Source organism: Pan paniscus, chromosome 18, assembly GCF_029289425.2.
Source record: "Pan paniscus chromosome 18, NHGRI_mPanPan1-v2.0_pri, whole genome shotgun sequence".
In the NCBI taxonomy this organism is placed as follows: Eukaryota; Metazoa; Chordata; class Mammalia; order Primates; family Hominidae; genus Pan; species Pan paniscus.
In genome coordinates, this window is record NC_073267.2 from 76362752 (window position 1) to 76375075 (window position 12324).

At 49.2% G+C, this 12324-nt stretch overlaps 1 long non-coding RNA gene across 3 annotated transcripts in view; it reads right to left on the reverse strand.

Annotated features, from left to right (window-relative positions):
* Positions 1–11995, reverse strand: part of LOC117976258 (uncharacterized) — a 32094-nt gene extending 20099 nt beyond the window's left edge. Inside the window, exons 1-2 of one of the 3 annotated variants that reach the window (XR_010110375.1) lie at positions 11496–11995; positions 1497–1618 (exon numbers count right to left, since the gene is read on the reverse strand). This is a non-coding gene — a long non-coding RNA (uncharacterized LOC117976258). The remainder of the gene's footprint in view (positions 1–1496; positions 1619–11495) is intronic. The other 2 variants (XR_008621466.2, XR_004666880.3) reach the window with 2 other exon arrangements.
* Between the last annotated feature and the right edge of the window lie 329 nt (positions 11996–12324).

Consider the following 12324-nt stretch of genomic DNA (forward strand, 5'->3'; position numbering starts at 1 on the left):
TAGAGTCAGACTTGTGGCCGAGCTGGGGGGCAAAACACACAAGATCTCAGGCTGTGGGTCACCCCATGTGCCTCCTAAACTGAAAGGGGCCATGGGGCTGGGGCAAAACCAGCAAGGGCTAATAACTGGAGGAGACCCCAAGCCCCCCAGACCTTAGTCCATCAATGTGACAGGAGCATCTGTAGGCTGAATTTCCCAGCAGCCCAATAATAGGAGCGCAGAGTGAGATTTAATTGATTTACAGAAAATAAAGGCATTCTATGTTTTTCACATATCCAAGTTCATGAACCATGACCCATACAACAACGAGGTCTGACTTTCAGAGAAGTCGATGCTTGGAAATGATTTCTTTCCTGGAGAGCGTGGCTCTAATGGTACAATTCCAGGCAGGGCCAGGTGAGCTGAAAAGATATTTTGGAGGCGCCAAGCCTTTGAAGGTCTGGCCCGAGCACTAAATCCAGAAACCTGTGGTTTCTGGGGGTAGTGGAAAGACCCTGGAGGGGAACCCCTCCCCACTTTGCAGCTCTGGTCCACTGAGTGCAAAGAGGCTCACAGGCACCCTTTGACCCCAGGCTGGGGATGGAGTGCTCAGCACCAACCTGGCTGCTTTAGCCGGCAGCAGGGGTGGCTATGGCAACTCCTAGGGGCTCAGGTCAGGGCATCAGCATCGAGTTGTACAGTCTTTGAGGCGCCTGCCTTGAGCCTGGCACCCCGTGAGGTCAGAGGTCATAGGTCATGATGCAGGGGTTTGGAGAAGTACCAGTGAGCAAAAATAAATGAGAGGGGGCCTGGAGAAAAATATCAGGTGTCTGTTAGCAGGGGAGAGCTTAACCACCTAAGCCAACCTTGCCAAGTCTTTGCTGTAAACTAAGACCCCTAGAGATGAACCCTCAGTATCTGAAGCACTCAGAACCTGCTATGGCCGGAGGTGCTGGGCTTTGCATTTCTTTTTCTTCCTTCTTTTTCTGCCCCTCTTCTGAGCCCTGGAAAACTGGGCTTGCAACTGTGGAAACGGAAATGAATAGCCAGCATTTAAGGTTCTGCTATCAGACCCAGAGCTCCTCACCTCTAAATATGTTTTTTAAGTTTTTTTCTTTTAACTTTGTATTTTGATATTTTATGTTTTATTTTTTTCATTTTATAGACAAGGTCTCAGTCTGTCACCCCGGCTGGCATCTGGTGGCTCAATCACAGCTCACTGCAGCCTCAACCTCCTGGTTCAAAGGATCCTCCTGCATCAGCCTCCCAAGTAGCTGAGATTATGGGCGCATGCCACCACGCCAGGCTATTTTAACATAATTTCAAACTTACAGAAAAGTCAAAAGAATAATACAATGAGAACAGGCATGGTGGCTCATGCCTGTAATCCCAGCACTTTGGGAGGCTGAGGTGGGCAGATCACCTGAGGTCAGAAGTTCGAGACCAGCCTGGCCAACGTGGTGAAACCCCGTCTCTACCAAAAAATACAAAAATTAGCTGGGCATGGCGGCACACACCTGTAGTCCCAGATACTGGAGAGGCTGAGGTGGGAGAATAGCTTGAACCCGGGAGGCAGAGGTTGCAGTGAGCAGAGATCGTGCTACCGCACTCCAGCCTGGGTGACAGAATGAGACCCTGTCTAAAAACAAAAAAACAAGGACATTCTCTTACATAACCACAGTACAAGAATCGAAATCAGGAAACTAACATTGCTGCAATACTATTATCTAAGCCACATACTTTGTTCAGATTTTGCTAATTGTCCTAATAAGGCCTTTATAACAACAACAACCAAAAAAACCCAGACCATGCACTGCAATTAGCTGCTGAGTCTCTTTAGTCTCCCTTTATCTAGAACAACTTCCCAATCGCTTTGTCTTTGATGACATTGATAAGGTTGAGAAATACTGGTTAGGGCCAGGCGCGGTGGCTCATGCCTGTAATCCCAGTACTTTGGGAGGCCAAGGTGGGAGGATCGCTTGAGCCCAGGAGTTCAAGACCACCTCCGAGCAACACAGTGAGACTCTGTCTCTACAAAAAAAAATTAAAAATTAGCAGGGCATGGTGGTGCAGCACCCTGTGATCCCAGCTATTCAGGAGGCTGAGGTAGCAGATCTCTTGAGCTCAGGAGGTTGAGGCTGCACTGAGCCAAGACCGTACCATTGCACTCCAGCCTGGGTAACAGAGGGATACCCTGTCTCAAAAAAAAAGAAGGGGAGGAGAGGGTAGGGAAGGGGAGGGGAAGGAAGGGGAAGGGAGGGAGGGGGAGGGAAGACAACTAGTTAGGTAGTAAGATATCCTCAAATTGGGTTTGTTTGACGTTTTTGCATGAAAATATTGAGGTTATTTTGTTGGAATATAATTAAAAATGATCAATTTTCAGTGTCATATCAATATCAATAGGCACTTGATATTGATTTGTACCTTTTTTGGTGATGTTAATTTTGATTTTAATTTTTTTATTGAAATGTAATATAGGTACAGAAAACTACATACCCTCCTTCTTTAAGGTTTTTTTTGTTTGGTTGTTTGGTTGGTTGGTTTTTTTTGAGACGGAGTTTTGCTCTTGTTGCCCAGGCTGGAGTGCAATGGCGTGATCTCGGCTCACTGCACCTCCACCTCCTGGGTTCAAGCAATTCTCCTGCCTTAGCTTCCTGAGTAGCTGGGATTACAAGTGCCTGCCACTGTGCCCAGCTAATTGTATCTTTAGTAGGGACCGGGTTTCACCATGTTGGCCAGACTGGTCTCGAATTCCTGACCTCAGGTGATCCACCTGCCTCAGCCTCCCAAAGTGCTGGCATTTCAGGCATGAGCCACTAGGCCTGGCCAGTATATACCCTTGATGCACTTTCACAACCTGAACACATCTATGTAAGTAGGATCCAGATCAACAAAAGTGTATTTCCTGCACCCCAAGCCCCACATGTCCCCACCGAGTTATTACCTTCTCAAAGTAAACATCATCCTGACTTCTAAGAGTATAAATGATATTTGCCTGACTTTGAACTTCCAATAAATGAAGTCATTCTTTTCAGAAACCTCTTTTATTTCTGGATTTTTTGCTTATGTTTGTGAGATTCTCAGAGCCTACTTTTATATTAATAAATCCAATGCCTCCCATTATGAGCCTGAAATGAAATTCAAACTAATCTATGCACGCAATTTCAAAAAATCACTTTGATGCCTTAATTGTAACATAAAGGGCAGTAATTTATAATATATAATACAATATATGTATTTAAATGGATATAACTAAAATTGTATTTATAGGCCGGGCACGGTGGCTCACGCCTGTAATCCCAGCATTTTGGGAGGCCGAGGCGGGCGGATCATGAGGTCAGGAGATCAAGACCATCCTGGCTAACACAGTGAAACCCCGTCTCTAATAAAAATACAAAAAATTAGCTGGGCGTGGTGGCGGGCGCCTGTAGTCCCAGCTACTCGGGAGGCTGAGGCAGGAGAATGGCGTGAACTCAGGAGGTGGAGCTTGCGGTGAGCCGAGATCGTGCCACTACGCTCCAGCCTGTGCGACAGCATGAGACTCTGTCTCAAAAAAAAAGTAAAATAAAATAAAAAATAAAATTGTATGTATATACACAAATCATGTAATTTTAAATAAAAATAATATTTATGTCAGTATGTAAATGGTGGGGGACAACGCCACTAAAGATGTGATGAAGTCTTCTGATGTTTGTACCCATATTGTTTTTCTTCTTTTTTTTTTTAGAGATAGGGTCTCACTCTGTCACCCAGGCTGGAGTCTGGTGATGCGATCATAGTTTACTGCAACCTTGACCTCCTGGGCTCAAGCGATCCTCCTGCCTCAGCCTCCCCAGTAGCTGGGGCTACAGGTGTGCACTACCATGCCTGGCTAATTTTTGTATTTTTTTGTAGAGATAGGGTTTCACCATGTTGCTCAGGCTGGTCTTGAACTCCTGGTCTCAAGTAATTCTCCCACACTGGCCTCCCAAAGTGCTCAGATTACAGACATGAGCCACCACACCCAGCCTGTACCTTATTTTGAAGCTCCATAAATAGCGGCTTCAGATGCATACCAGGCAGAGGAAAGTGAGTCTCTTTGCCCCCACGGTGTGAGTTTCCTAGATGATGATAACTCCTGGTAAAATTCTCAACACAAAGTATCATCTTCCCTCATTTCACATGATAATTGTATTCTTGGAAAATATTCTACATATTAAGACTGTGCAAAAATCCCTTTGTGTTTCCAAATAAAACAGAGCAAGGTTGTAGGTTCAAATGATGATAAACAGATTGTTCATCAGCTACCTGTAGAGACCTGGTTAAACAAAACAAAACAAAACAAGACTGGGCATGGTGGTTCACGCCTGTAATCCTAGCACTTTGGGAGGCCGAGGCAGGAGGATCAACCGAGGTCAGGAGTTCGAGACCAGCCTGGTCAACATGGTGAAATGCTGTCTCTACTAAAAATACAAAAATTAGCTGGGTGTGGTGGTGGACATCTGTAATCCCAGCTACTAGGGAGGCCAAGGCAGAAGAATTGCTTGAACCCAGGAGGCGGAGGTTGCAGTGAGCCAAGATTGTGCCACTGAACTCCAGCCTGGGCAACAGAGCGAGTCTGTCTCAAAAAACAAAACAAAACAGATCGTTCACCTGTCTGAACATGCTGGTGGGACACTCGAAGGTCAGGAAGAATTCAAACAATCCCTTGTTGTGTGGAACTGGGAGGAATCCTGGCACCTGTGACCACCCCAAATGCCAAGGGTCTCCCCAGCCATGTGACAACCCCTTCCCCCAGATGCTTTTCAGAATGGTACAACAAGTCTAGGGGACGAGAGGAGAAGCTACGCTTGGGGGAAGTGCACCCCAGGAGGGCAGCGAATAAAGTGTTGGGGTTGGTCTGAAGGAGGCGGAGGCCCAGGTGGGAACATTGACAAGGGACTCTGAGGTGCAGCATCCCCATAGCCAAATCCTGGGGGAGCAGGCTGGTCTCTGGGGGTGGAAGGTGGGGGGACCCTATAAGGGCCTTGCTGCCCAAGACCCCAGGCTTTCTGCAGAGGATGCAACAGAACCTATACTTCTCTGGGTCCTGCATGGACCTCTTCTGCTCAACTGCTCTGGGCCCTCCACGAACTGCACCCCTGAACAGACAGTGGGGGCCCTGTCATCTATAGCTCCTGTGGAGACCTCTGTGGGCTGAAAACCCACTTAAGTCACACACCAAGAGGATGATGGGGTCCTCAAGTATGTCACTAAACAGAAAAATAGTCCAAAATGATACCGAACTGACAAGTAACTACAGGGAAGGTAAACATAATTGTGATTTCCCTCATGCTGCTTTTGTTTTAATAAAATGTTAAGTAACAAATTGTTTTAGAGCACCTTCCTTTGGTGTCTTTGAGAACATGCTCCATGTGCCTGTGGAATGGCCCATCAGTGAACAGTCCATGAACTGACTCATTTAATCAGACCCAAGACCTTTTTAAAAAATAAGAAATTAATTAATGTTTTGAGAGAAGGTCTCACTGTGTCATCCAGGATGGAGTGCAGCGGCGCTATCATGGCTCACTGCAGCCTTAACCTCTTGGGCTCAAGCGATCCTCCCAACTCAGCCCCCAGAGTATCCACCACTCCTAGCTAATTTTTAAAATTTTTAGTAGAGATGGAGTCTCCCCATATTGCCCAGGCTGGTCTTGAGCTCCTGACCTCAAGCAATCCTCCCAGCTTGGCCTCTCAAAGTGCTGGGATTACATGCATGAGCCATTATGCCCAGCCAAGACCCCAAACCTTCTGAGATAGGTACTATTCTTTCTCTCATTTTTGTTTGTTTGTTTGAGACAGAGTCTTGCTCTGTCGCCCAGGCTGGAGTGCAGTGGCAGGATCTCGGCTCACTGCAACCTCCATCTCCCAGGTTCGTGATTCTCCTGCCTCAGCCTCCCGAGTAGCTGGGATTAAATGCACCTGCCACTACGCACAGCTAATTTTTGTATTTTTAGTAGAGACGAGTTTCACCACCTTGGCCATGGTTGGCTAGGCCGGTCTCGAACTCCTGACCTCAGGTGAGCCTCCTGCCTCGGCCTCCCAAAACGTTGGGATTACAGGCATAAGCCACGTGCCCGGCCTTATTCCCATTTTGCAACTGAGATACTGAGGATCAAATTGATTAAGACATTTGCTCTGGGTCACACAGCCAGGAGTTGCTCGGGCCACGATTGGTCTATCCCAGAACGAAGTCTGAGCAAGCTCTAGGCCCCTGAAAAGGAGTGAAGCCCCCCGCCCCACACTAGGTCCCTGAAAAGGAGTGAAGACACACACACACACACACACACACACACTCACTCCACACTCTTCCTCCCTCCACTCTGGGAAATGAGAAGCTCAGGTGCTTCCTGCAATCTGTTCTCGCCCCCTGGTGGCCACGTTTAAAGCTGCGGCTGTGTCTTCAGTGCATCCTAGCCGGGGATCCACCACCTGGGGCCTGAGCCTGGCTGTGCTGGAAAAGAGTTTGCCTGGCAGGTTGCTACTTGTCAAACTACATACAATATTTTTGCTGTTGTTTATCTCCTGTTTCACTGATGCCCTCAGCTCTTGCTGCTTCTGCTGGCTAGAAGCTCCGGCACTGGACGGAGCAGACAGCTGGCCAGCGCCACAACCACTGGACTCCTGGGGAAAGGACGTGCACTTCTCCCCAAAACTATGAAGGATAGAAGAGGGCAGAGGGCCGGGCGCGGTGGCTTACGCCTGTAATCCCAGCACGCAGGGGCTCACGCCTGTAATCTCAGCACTTTGGAAGGCCGAGGAGGGCAGGTCTCAAGGTTAGGAGTTCGAGACCACCCTGGGCAACACAGTGAAACCCCATCTCTGCTAAAAGAAAAAAAAAAAAAAACTAGCCAGGCGTGGTGGCACATGCCTGTAATCCCAGCTACTCGGGAAGCTGAGGCAGGAGAATTGCTTGAACCCAGGAGGTGGAAGTTGCAGTGAGCTGAGATCGAGCCACTGCACTCCAGCCTGGGTGACAGAGCGAGACTTCATCTCCAAAAAAAAAAAAAAAAAAAAAAAGAAGAAAAAGAAGAGGGCATTCCAAGCAGGGAACAGCAAGGGCAAGGAGGCAGTTACATGGAACTGAAGGTGTGAGAAAAAGCCAAATTAAAGTTGACCCAGGCCAGGCATGGTAGCTCATGCCTATAATTCCAGCACTTTGGGAGGCCAAGGTGGGTGGATCACTTGAGGTCAGGAGTTCGAGACCAGCCTGGCCAACATGGTGAAACCCCATCTCTACTAAAAAAAAATACAAAATTAGCCGGGTATGGTGGTGGGTGCCTGTAATCCCAGCTACTTGCGAGGCTGAGGCAGGAGAATCGCTTGAACCCGGAGGGCGGAGGTTGCAGTGAGCCGAGACTGTGCCATTGCACTCCAGCCTGGGCAACAAGAGCTACACTCCATCTCAAAAAAAAAAAAAAGTTGACCAAGGCGGGGCGCAGTGGCTCACGCCTGTAATCCCAGCACTTTGGGAGACCCATCACTTGATCTACTTGGGTGGATCATTTGAGGTCAGGAGACCGAGACCAGCCCGACCAACATCTCTACTAAACCCCATCTCTACTAAAAATACAAAAATTAGCTCGGTGTGGTGGCATCTGCCTGTAGTCTCAGCTACTTGGGAGGCTGAGGCATGAGAAGCTTGAACCCAGGAGGCGGGGGTTGCACTGAACCGAAATTGCACCACTGAACTCTAGTCTGGGTGACAGAGCCAGACTCTGTCTCAAAAAAATTTTTTTTTAAAAATAAAATAAAGTTGACCCAGTCTTCAGCATAGCCTGGAGATGGGGGTGCCCTGATTACAGTGACAGGTCCTAGTTCTTCAGACAGAAATAGCTCTTGAGCCAAGGAAAGGAGGGCAGCTGTGCTCCAGCACTCTGCATACTTCTCCCTGCCCCCCATTCTGCAGTGAACACACAGCTGGGGGAGGGTCTGCCCCCACAATATACATGGGAACGGCTGCCCCCATTCAGCAGATAGAGAAACTGAGGCTCCAAATGCAGTTGAGGTTCCTTGCACAAGTCACTCATTTGACCAATGGCAGTGCTGGGATTCTTGTGTCTGCCCAGCCTCTTAAACTGCCACATCACATGGGGTACCCTGTGCCAGGGGAGGCTCTTGTCTTTGGGGAAAGTAGAGGTCATGGGCTGTGCACTTCCTACACAAGCCTCCAGGCCAAAGTGTCCTCCTGGTCCTCAACAGGGAAGAAAATATACCCAGTTTGGATTCTCAGCCTTCTATGGAGAACTGGGTTGTTCAGGTGAAGGTTTATAGGGTTTGATTGTTGCTAATGGCTGATTAAAGAGTGCTTGACTTTCTATGAGTGTGTTTGAAACTGTATTTCCCATGGAGGCAGTGGGGGTCAGGGAGCAGGCTCAGAAATACCCATACATTGTTAGCACCCTGGAAATGAAGGCAATGCATGGGTATATTTAAATTATAGTCTTTCTTTACCAATGATTTTGCAAAGGAAAAAGAGGCTAGGTGCAGTGCCTCACGCCTGTAATCCCAGCATTTTGGGAGGCCAAGGCTGGCAGGTCACCTGAGGTCAGGAGTTCAAGACTAGCCTGGCCAACATGGTGAAACCCCATCTCTACAAAAATACAAAAATTAGCCAGGCATGATGGTGGGTGCTTGTAATCCCAGCTACTTGGGAGGCTGAGGAGGAAAATCGCTTGAACCTGGGAGGCAGAGGTTGCAGTGAGCTGAGATTGCACCATTGCACTCCAGCCTGGGCGACAGAGTGAGACTCTGTCTCAAAAAAAAAGAAAAGAAAAAGAAGCATAGGCCGGGCATGGTGGCTCATGCCTGTAATCCCAGCACTTTGGGAGGCCAAGGCGGGTGGATCACCTGAGGTCAGGAGTTCAAGACCAGCCTGGCCAACATGGTGAAACCCTGTCTCTACTAAAAATACAAAATTAGCTGGGCGTGGTGGTGCATGCCTGTAATCACAGCTACACGGAAGGCTAAGGCAGGAGAATCATCTGAGCCCGGGAGGTGGAGGTTGCAGTGAGCCAAGATCTCACCACTGCACTCAAGCCTGGGTGACACAGTGAGACTCCATCTCAAAAAAAAAAAAAAAAAAAAAGCATAAAATAAAAAATTAAAATTAAGTTATAGTCATTATCTAAAGATAAATAAATAAAAAACCACAGCATGGAGCTGGAGACGCTAACTGTCTTCCCTGGAGGAGCATACAGGAGCTCTCTCTCTGACTTTGGAGATGTCCAAACTGGCTCCTTCAACTACTAAATGTGGGAAGCTTCCAGGAAAGTGGCTTGATGGGAGTCCAGAGAATGGGGTCCAGACCCACCTCAGCCAGGAGCTTAAAGTGGGATTCTAGAGAACCTGCAGAAGAAGGCCGGGTGCGGTGGCTCACACCTGTAATCCCAGCACTTTGGGAGGCCGAGGTGGATGGATCACGAGGTCAGGAGATCCACACCATCCTGGCTAACATGGTGAAACCCCGTCTCTACTAAAAATAAAAAAAATCAGCCGGGTGTGGTGGCACGCGCCTGTAGTCCCAGCTACTCGGGAGGGCGAGACAGGAGAATCGCTTGAACCCTGGAGGTGGAGGTTGCAGTGAGCCGAGATGGCACCACTGCCCTCCAGCTTGGGCGACAGAGCAAGACTCGGTCTCAAAAAAAAAAAAAAAAGAGAACCTGCAGAAGTCAGTTTAGGTCTCTGTACTTTATTTTACACCTTAAAGAATGGATGGGCTGGGCGAGGTGGCTCACATCTGCAATCCCAGCATTTTGGAAGGCCAAGGCAGGAGGATTGCTTGTACTCAGGAGTTTGAGACCAGCCTCGGCAACATAGTGAGTCTCGTCTCTACAAAAAATAAAACTTAGCTGGGAGTGGTGGCACATGGCTGTAGTCCCAGTTACTCAGGAGGCTGAGGCAGGAGGATTGCCTGAGCCCAGGAGGTCAAGGCTGCAGTGAGCTATAATCATGCCACTGTACTCCAGCCTGGGCAACAGAGCAAGACTCTGTCTTAAAAAAAATGGTTAGAAGGGTGTCTCACAAAGTACATGGGTCCAGCCAGATGTGACTAGTTTCTACAGCAAAGAGGAGGTTCATGGGGAAACATTTGGCATTGCTGCAATAAAACTGGATGGATTCCTTTTACTGCAGAATTTTAAAGCCTTGACTATACACACTGTGCATTCTGAATCTCTTCCAAGGGTGGGTAGTGGGCTATGGATCTTTTCTCTCAGAACATTTTGTGGGATCGTGTTCCAGGGAGCATGCTTTAGGAAAGCAGGAGGGAGATGCCCTCGCAAGTCCTTTCCAGCCCTGGCCCAAGGGTTGGAGATGGGGCAGGCAGCCCTGGCCATAAAATCCAAGCCCTTCCTTTGGCCCACAAGGCCAGGACCTTTGCCCCTGCTGTTTTCTCTCCATAACTTCCTTCAGATCTCTCCCGAAAGCCTTCCTGGATTTCCTATCTACAAGGGCGGTGCCTCCAGTCCTCACCCGCAGGGCAGGTGCAGCTGCACCCTGGCCTCTTCTCTGTTGCCTTCTTGCCCCAGAGAGTGGGTGTGCTGTGTCTTCTTCCCTCCCACTCCTATGTGTAAGTGTGTAAGGCAGACTTTAATGAATTGTTCCTGATTATTAAATATATGTTCCATGTTTAAAAATAAGAAAAGTAGGCCAGAGGCGGTGGCTCACGCCTGTGATCACAGCAGTTTCGGAGGCTGAGGCGGGAGGATTGTTTGAGTCCAGGAGTTTGACACCAACCCCGGGTAACAGAGCGAGACTCTGTCTCTATTTAAAAAAAAAAAAAAAATGAGTAGGGCTGGAGTGGTGGCTCACACCTGTGATCCCAGCACTTTGGGTGACTGGAGAGGATTGCTTGAGCCCAGGAGTTCAAAACCAGCCCTGGCAACATAGCAAGACCATGTCTCTATTAAATAAATTAGTAAAAAAAATTTTTTTTAATTAAAAAGATATAAGAATAGTAAATAATGAAATAAATGGAAAAATAAAGAATGTAAGAGTTCCAGCTGGGCTGTGGTGGTGCACACCTGTAGTCCCAGCTACTTAGGAAGCTGAGGTAGGAGGATCTATTGAGCCCAGGAGTTCAAATGCAGTGAGCTATGATTGCGCCACTGCACTGCAGCCTGACGGGAGACTGTCTCAAAAATAAAGAAAGAAATAAAGAAATAGACCTACAGTTTTATGACCCAGAGATAAGCATTGGTAACTGCTGGCTTGTGTGTCCTACTAAACTTTTCTCTGCATATAAACAGGCGTGCACACGGGGAGGAAAAGGGGATAGAGAAGAAATACAGAAATAAATCGTTGTTGTTATCAAAACGCCTTCTCTTTGTCGTAAACGTGTTTTTCCACTTGATGTTCTGTCCTGGCCAATTCCAACCGCGCGCCTGCTCAGGCCGAGGTGAGATCCCTGCAGCCCCAACCTGGGGTGCTGACACCCTGCACACCCCCCTTGTGCGCAGCCCCCAGTGCTCGCATGCTTTTTGCATAGAGTTGCTCACCGGCTCGCTCCGACCAGGGCTTCCCCGGAAAAGGTGGGGAGGGGCTCCTAGGCACTCGCGGTTTCCTGGAGATCCACCGTCTCCCTGGGTAGCTCAGGCCGGTGCTCCAAGGCCATTGCCTGCTGACGCAGCCGACTCTGCGGTCTCCTACAGCATGCGCCTCCTGGGAGCGAGCTCGCCGGGCCGCGCCCCCTGCTGGCCGTGTCCCCTGAAGCCTCGGCCGCAAATGCGCGCCGCTTGAGCCTCGGAGGTTCGTAGTCTCCTCTCCCAGCTTCCTCTTCTCCGTCCACGCCCACCAGACTTTTAGGCCGTTCTACTCTCCAAACTACCCTTCTTGAAAGGATGTGAGTCATTTGCCAATTGGAGTGCAAACGACAACCACAAAGCCCACACAAATGCCCTTCCATGTAGTTTTACTGAGGCTCAGAGGAAGTGACTGGCCCTCAGGGTCACACAGCAAGTAGGTGGCAGAGCCGGGCCTCAGTCCTGAGGCCCACAGGGTGATGGAAAATTCTTCTCTCTCCTCCCCCTTCTCCTCCTGTCCTTCTTCCTCCTCCTCCTCCCTCCTCCTCCTTCTCCCCCCTCCTCCCCCTCCTCCTCTTCTTCTCCTCCTCTTCCCCCTCCTCCTCTCCCTCCTCCTCCCCCCTCCTCCCTCCTCCTCCTTCTCCTCCCCCCTCATCACCCCTCCTCCTCCCCCTCCTCTCCACTACTCCCCCTCCTCTCCACTATTCCCCCTCCTCCTCCTCCCTCCTCCTCCCTCCTCCTCCTTCTCCTTCTCCTCCTCCTCCCCCTCCTCCCACTCCTCCCCCTCCTCATCCTCCTCCCCCCT